Source organism: Coffea arabica, chromosome 3c, assembly GCF_036785885.1.
Source record: "Coffea arabica cultivar ET-39 chromosome 3c, Coffea Arabica ET-39 HiFi, whole genome shotgun sequence".
In the NCBI taxonomy this organism is placed as follows: domain Eukaryota; kingdom Viridiplantae; phylum Streptophyta; class Magnoliopsida; order Gentianales; family Rubiaceae; genus Coffea; species Coffea arabica.
This window is the reverse complement of record NC_092314.1, coordinates 28,001,436-28,007,926: the sequence shown is the minus strand read 5'-3', so window position 1 is coordinate 28,007,926 and position 6,491 is coordinate 28,001,436. Positions and strand designations below refer to the sequence as shown.

Sequence of the window (6,491 nt, the reverse complement as noted above, 5' to 3'; positions counted from 1 at the left end):
TGGAAAAAATTAAACGTGCAGTTATCGAAATTTAGGTTTTAGTCCTAAAGCGTCAACATTTGTAAATGGACTCAACATTTAGCAGATGTTTAATGTTGGTCATGTAAATATTTGGTCAAAAGGATGCACTTAAACCCCACAAAATTTTGCTTCTGAAATTAACGCTGTTATTAGGAATATATCTACTTGTGGAAAAAGGGACAACAAGTATTTGGAATTATACGTAGTGTTGGTGGAGTACAAGTAAAAAAAAATAAAAAAAAAAATTTCCATTTAATTCAAATGATTAGGTAATGGGTCCAGGTCGGACCAAAGGAATTAGATGTAAAACTTAGAAGTTTGAATATCCATAATAGATTAAAACCTGTCCACGGGACCGATCACAAAATATATACGAAGCATTGCTTAAGTTTTCCCCAGGGACGAGTCGTACTAAGCACTTAACTCGACCAATTCACCTTAACACCAGATACTAAATCTAAGAGTCATAGATTAAGTACCAAAGTTCCTACAAGAATACCAAAGTGTACAGGAGGTTCAAATGAGATATCAAGGATCCTTCACAACCCTCTCTACTTTGTGTGGGCAGCTAGACACCAAATGCTTAGAACTTCTACTACTAAAGCACTTATAGTTCTTTTTCCAACAGTTGTCGGCAGAGTGGTTTGGTTTCTTACAATAATCAAAAGGGAAATTGGTACTAAATCCCCGTCACTTCCCTTGCGCTTCCTTTTTGAACCATTGGAGCTTCCTTCACCCCCGTTTCCTTGGTTGTTAACCACTCCTTGAGACGCAATCGGGATAGGAGGACACACTTCCTCGGACTTGTCATATATTAACTCTAACGCCTCATAGTATTTCTTCTGTATGTCCACGTACTTTTTATCCAATTCAAGCTTCTTCACGAACTCTTGTTTCCATCGTCCTTCCCAATATTCCATTAGTTTCATCTGAAATTCCACTTTCTCTTGAAGAGCCTCTATTTCTCTAAGCATCTCTCCCAAACTCGCCATGTCCTCGTTTTACTGACCTCCGAAAGTTGACCTTAGCTACTCTTTACTCGGATAGACAAGTAATCTAAGCACAGGTAGGGTGACATAGAAAGGTGCTAGAACACTACTCCTACTCTGGTATTTACCCTTAATTGTCATTACTATCATTTACACTCGGATTAAAACGCTAATGCGTATGCTTTTTCTAAGATCCCATGTTCGTATCTAATTCCCACTTGTACATCCGTCTCCAAAACGTGATAGGGGAAAAATCCTGCTCCTCACATTCCAATAGATCTCTCAGCAATCTTCAATTAGAGGAATTATCCTAATCTCTTCAAAACCCTGCCTTCCCGACTACAGTCAGAAATTACTCTCTTAGGGCCTTGTAGTAGCAATACAACTCTCAATCTCTAGTTATTGACAACCTTATACTTCCATCCCAACACTGACCAGGAACCCAAAAGCGTCACTCCTAGTTAACTTAGAGAACCACGTCCCACTCTTTTCTTAATTCGTGTTTACGTATTAATCACCATTAGAAGAGGGTCATAGCCAAATACTCTTTTTAAGAAAAACTCCTACTAGGGTTATTTGAAATTAAAGTCCATATCCCTCTATCATAACTTAAACTCTATTCTCGCCTAGCTCCTATCATGTCCTACCAGGATTTGAGCAACTTCCTCCAATTGGGCAATAGAAAGCTACTAATCTCTCTTCCTACCATCTTTAATTCTTATAGAGGACCAGAACTTAAAATAGCGTAGGGCGATTTATTAATAAAATAGAAGTTTTGAATGCAGTCAAAGATCATATTTCATAAATTTATAACAAAGGAGGTACACAAGTGCACTACAAAAGGGCATTCCATCTTCAAAAGAGACATACAAAGTCATGTTACACTTACGAATCCAAATAAGCACAGAAAATAGTGAATAAACAAGTAATTATATCATGCATAAGCAAGGACGAGGACCAACTGAGGGTTTGGCTCACAAAAGATCCATAGGTTTCTCAATTAAAGCCTCAAGCTTCGAGTTCAAACTCAAAGAATAGATACACTAACTAACTTAGGAGTCAAATAGGAACCAAGTCAATTCACACTGGGACTGGCCATTTCCAAGTGCAAATCGACTCAATCCACATTATACCTCGTAGATGGTTCACAGGATTTCTTACTTAAATCGTCAATCTAAGAAGCATTCCCCAATTTCACACCCATATATATATAAAATTAAAACCTTAAAGGATACCTCGAATTCTAGGGTTTATCTTAGTCACACTTGTTCCGATAAATATCGACTAGTATTATTGTTCAAGAATTTCACCTACTACTTTTCAAATCACCTCACCCAATTCTTTTCTTTTCGTATAATAGAGGAAACTCTAGTCCCCAATATTCTATCCAATAATCACTTAACACCACAGTCCGGCAGCCTAAGTTTTAAAGCCTAGGATACACTACAGAGATTTGGAGCCTAAAACTCTGATACCACCTGTGGCGGCCCCACTTCTCCCTAAGGCGAACCAAAGGGTTGGCGGGTCGCCTGCCTAGCTCTCGCTAGGACTCACGCACTCTAGTAACTAATTTCACCAAATATAAATCGAGAATAAACCTTACTTCTCGAGCAAGTCACGTACTTAAATAATTCATACAATTCAACTTATACAGCCCAAAACACAATTCCAGGTACCAACGAAAACGTCGAGCTTAGTATACTTAAATTCAACTTAATTTACAATTTAAAGTTCCTAATCCAGGGCACAGAAGCACCACAAGATTCACATTTTCCCAAAAACACAAAAATCATCCAAAAGATACTAACGTTTCCAAAAATACAATTACAAAAGTGGGCATTCAAAATATAACATTTCTGTTCTAGTTGTCCAAGACTTCATGCGTTTCAGAACCTGTCAAGGAAAACAATTTGGAAGGGATGAGCCAATAGCTCAGTGGTGCCTCGAAACATGCAATTCACATAAGGCAATTTAACAAGTACAAATAGACAAGTAAGCATTTAACAATTTAAGAAAGCGAAATAACATGACAAGAAAAGGATACGGGGCTCTCAGGAGCCAAAGTCCACGCACTTGATCAGAAAATTTATAGTAGTTGACACTCCGTCAACTTTCACTACCTAAACTCCATGTAAACATTTTCCCTAATCTACACATCTCCTAGCAACGTCTTCTCCCTTATTTTCGGGCCCGACTCCAACACGAATTTTGCAAGCACTTTTACCAAGACGGCAGAGAGGTACCTCCCACTCCAATAGAGCGTGGTACGTGCATCCGTTTGGTTTATTTAGTCGACGAGACCACGCTCCAATCGACATTGCAACACTTGTACTTGTGATATTTCACGCAATCACATAGCATGTAACATTTCATGATATCTCTAGCAAGTACTTTTAACAAGTAGTTCAACTAGCAGTTAAACACGATTCATGCAAGAGACACTCACCTCAAGTGAAGTGTCTAGAATTCCAATCTTTGATCGAGATTGTGCTCTTCACCAACTCCTAGAATCATACAAATAATTCACATAAATTTCCACTTTTGAGTTGGCGAATTTAACTCGAGTCAACTAGCATTTAATTTCACTCAAAATCCCAAACTAGTATTAATCATTTTCTCAAAGTGAAATCCACAAATCGAGTGAAATTAAATTTTGAGGTTTCTTTAAAACCCAAACACTTGCTAAATTCGTCAAATATTCCAACATCCAAATTCTAGAATCATATAAGCCATTTAACACCAATTTGGTGTCACAAGTTGAGAAAAATCACATTTAAACAATTTAGAGGAATTTTCCCCTCAAATTTTTCCCAAACATATCTTGGGAAATTCCTTTAAGAGGCAATCATATAAACCAAGTAAAACTAGTCGTTAGAATTTCTATAAAATAGAAACTCCTTAAGTTTGCCAAATTCCACGACCAACTCAGTCCAATGTTTTTCATGAAGGCAAAAACTTGAGTTTTTAGGAAAATTTCCAGATTTGACAAATTCCTCAAAATAGGGCATTTGGTCTAGTAAAATTCAAGGTTATCAACTCAAAATGGACCTAGTAACAACGGTTAATGCTAGAAAACATTTTCGGGACAACTTTGGTCCACATTTACCCACAATAAAATCCAAACATCAAACCATTTCTAATTTCAAACAAAAATTCTGTTTTGGTATCTTCTTGAAGAATAAGATTTTGGTCCACTTTTTGGACGTAACCTCTACTAGATTTTTGTCCCAAATTGAGCTATACAAACCCCTTAATTAATACACAAATCATTTGAGCTCAAGTTATCGTGAAAACAGTTCACAATTATCATTCAAAGCTGGAAAAATTTCAGGTGCATTCGGTAGCAAGTAGTCCATTTCCCCTTCAATTTATCCAAAATTTTTCAACTACCCAAAAGCTACATTTTCACCCAAACAATACTACCCATATAGGTTAACATGTATACAGCCCAAGTAGTTCAAAAATTTGTCAAATTCAACTAAAATCTGAAAAATTTCCAGAATCTTTGTACAGCATATACCTTCCTTTTTCCTTCAATTCCTCAACATCATTTCAACTACGAAAGTGGTGCATTTTCGCTCAAATGACCATATACATTCAGCTTAACATTTACACAATCCATGAAGCTCAATTTCTTGTCAAGAATCAGATCAAAAACTCGAACACAAACTGGGAAAATTTGGACAGTTTGGTTCAACAGCAGAGCAGTTTTCGTTTTTTGGTCACATCTCATTCAATTCAACTTAGATTTGAGCATGGTTGGTAGCGTTGGAAACTACACTCATAGGGATACAATTTTTTCAGAAGAAATCGTTTTAAAATTCTACTCATAACTAGCTCAAAATCTGGCAACAAAGCGCAGCTCATATCCTGGCTTCCAGTGAACCAGTGGAGCAGGACAGGTGACTTTAAAAGACTGCCACGGTTCACTCAGGTGGAACCAGGACGTGAATTTTGCACCGTTGGAAAGCTGGAAGAGTCTAGTTTCTAATGGCGCTAACGGCACTCAATTTCAACGTCGGAGGGCAGAGTTATGATCGAAACAAAATGGCTGCCTGAGCCATACGAGAAAAATTTCCAGATTTTGCTGGTTTTGGAATTCATCACCTTTGGTCAACCAAACCTCAATATCTTTTAATGAAACTTTACACACAAATCCAAAAACACATAAACATCAAATACAAGCCGTTAAAACCTCAGAATTTTGCATGAAAAAGGTTGGTCTTGGCAGGGACAGAATCGGAACTTTTTGCTTCAAGAGCTCAATGAAGTTTCTAGCAATAATGCACCTTTAATCTACTTCCTTAAGCACTAATTCAACAATAAAACCATCATCACAAAACACACATATAAACACATAAAACACCTCTAGCTTCATCAATCATTAGCTTAGAGGTTCAGCAACCCAACAAGTTTTACCAACGCAAGTTAACATTTCAAGAACCACAAGCTGCAAAATCTGAAATTTTTGGCTAAGGTGCTAAGCTGGAGTTTGTTACCTTCAAGTGGGTTGTTTACTAGCTAAATGTATTGTCTAGTTCCTCAAGTTGCTCCTAGAACCACAGAGGATCAGCCGGCTCTCTTGCTCTCTGTTTCCCTCTCGGTCTGGCCAGTCACCGCAGCAGCACAGCAGCGACTGAAGATGAAGAGGGCTGGGGTTCTGTTTGGTGAGCTTGAGATGGTTCTGTGGTTGGTGGAAGGAAGAAATAGGAAGCTGGTTTTTCTCCTTCACCCTGGTCCGAACAACCCAGCAGTAGTAGCAGCGGCAGGAGCAGCGAGAGTAGCAGCAGCAACAACGATCCTCTCCTTCCTCTTGCTCGATCTGGACAACAGCAAGAAGTGGAGGTGGAAGCTGAAAATGGAAGCTTGAAGACTGGGTGTGAGTGGCTAAAGATGAGAGGCTGTTGGAGCTTGGAAGGCAGCGGTTTCTGCTTCTTCTTGCAGCAGAGGAGCGGAAGTTTAGAGGGGTAAGAAAAGGGTGGTAGCTGGTGACAAGATGGGAGGAAAATTGGGGTAGTCTAGGGAGTAGTCTAATTGACTTTTGGGCATGCTAATAATGGTGGGAAAATTTTGAATTGAATCGCGTTTATGCGCGAGAATTTTATCTACTGGTAGGAATTCCCCATTTAACACATCCTCAGCTTAGTTGTACATTTTTATAACCTCTACATATCCTACATTTCAACTAAGGGCTACATCGCGCGTCAGTGCGCAAAAATTTACCCTAATGCTTAGTCGAACGCGAACCGTCAAATAAATTTTTTTTTTTAAAATTCATGTAAATTAAAATATAATATTTTTATAAGTGAAAACATCATTAATAATATAAATACACATTATTAAATATAAATACATATTATTTAATAATTTCAACATTTAAATAATATTTTGATTTTAATTTTCAAAAATTAATGAAATTTTGAGATCTTCACAAAGAATGGTTGTAGTCAAAGTCAAAGCTCCAAGGCTTTGGTGACAAAT

The 6,491-nt window shown here is 37.8% G+C and overlaps 1 long non-coding RNA gene across 1 annotated transcript; it reads right to left on the bottom strand.

The window, feature by feature from the left end:
* Positions 1–2,683: 2,683 nt before the first annotated feature.
* Positions 2,684–5,819, bottom strand: LOC113733728 (uncharacterized). Its single transcript, XR_003459127.2, has 3 exons — positions 5,510–5,819; positions 3,457–3,514; positions 2,684–2,903 (listed from the first exon to the last, which is right to left on the bottom strand). It is a non-coding gene; the product is annotated as an uncharacterized lncRNA (long non-coding RNA).
* Between the last annotated feature and the right edge of the window lie 672 nt (positions 5,820–6,491).